This window comes from Centrocercus urophasianus, unplaced genomic scaffold (genome assembly GCF_019232065.1).
Source record: "Centrocercus urophasianus isolate 14NV4802_14NV808 unplaced genomic scaffold, USGS_Curo_1.0 seq_23, whole genome shotgun sequence".
Lineage (NCBI taxonomy): Eukaryota > Metazoa > Chordata > Aves > Galliformes > Phasianidae > Centrocercus > Centrocercus urophasianus.
The window spans coordinates 9,190,571-9,191,251 of NW_024884789.1; positions in this window are offsets into that span (position 1 = coordinate 9,190,571).

The window sequence follows — 681 nt, forward strand, 5'->3', positions numbered from 1 at the left end:
CACGGAGCCTCGGCCGCCGGCTCCCGGGGAGACTCCACTTCCTCTTCCGCCGGGGGCCGCCGCCGCCGCCAGCCGGCACGGCGCGGCCCCTTCCCTCGGCGCGGCGGGGACGGGCGGCCCCGGGCTCGGCCTGAGGGCGGCGCTGCTCTGCGTTGCTCTGCCCGCCTCCTCGGCTGCCGGCTCGGGGCTGTTGGCTGCCGGGCGGCACGGAGGGTCACTGGGAGCGATCCGTGTAGCCGCGCCGCCCGCTCTCCCAGCAGCGCTTCCTCTCGTCCCGTGCCTTCGCTGTGACTCTGTGCAGGCAGCAGCTAGTTTTCCACCTGACAGCTCCAAGGCATTGCGCTTCTGTTGCCGCACGCTGCCGTTGCAAATAGAAGGGAACAAGCGCTCCCGCCCCATGTCCCTGCAGAGTGCAGGAGCGCTTTGCCTCGCTGCACTCGCTTTGCTTGACGTGGTTGCAAACACGAAGCCGTGAGAGAGCAGCGCGAGGGCAGCGGGCTGCAAAGCGAGGCGAAGTGCCTGAAGGAATGGGCTATGAATAAAGAGTGGTTCGGAAAAGGTGGTTTCTTTTCAGATCTGAGAGCACTAGGACTGTGATGTGCGGCCTGTGAGAACCGATGTGACCCACAGGAAGGAGGCACACCGAAGCAGCTCAGTGATTTACCACTGAGGAAGTTGTGC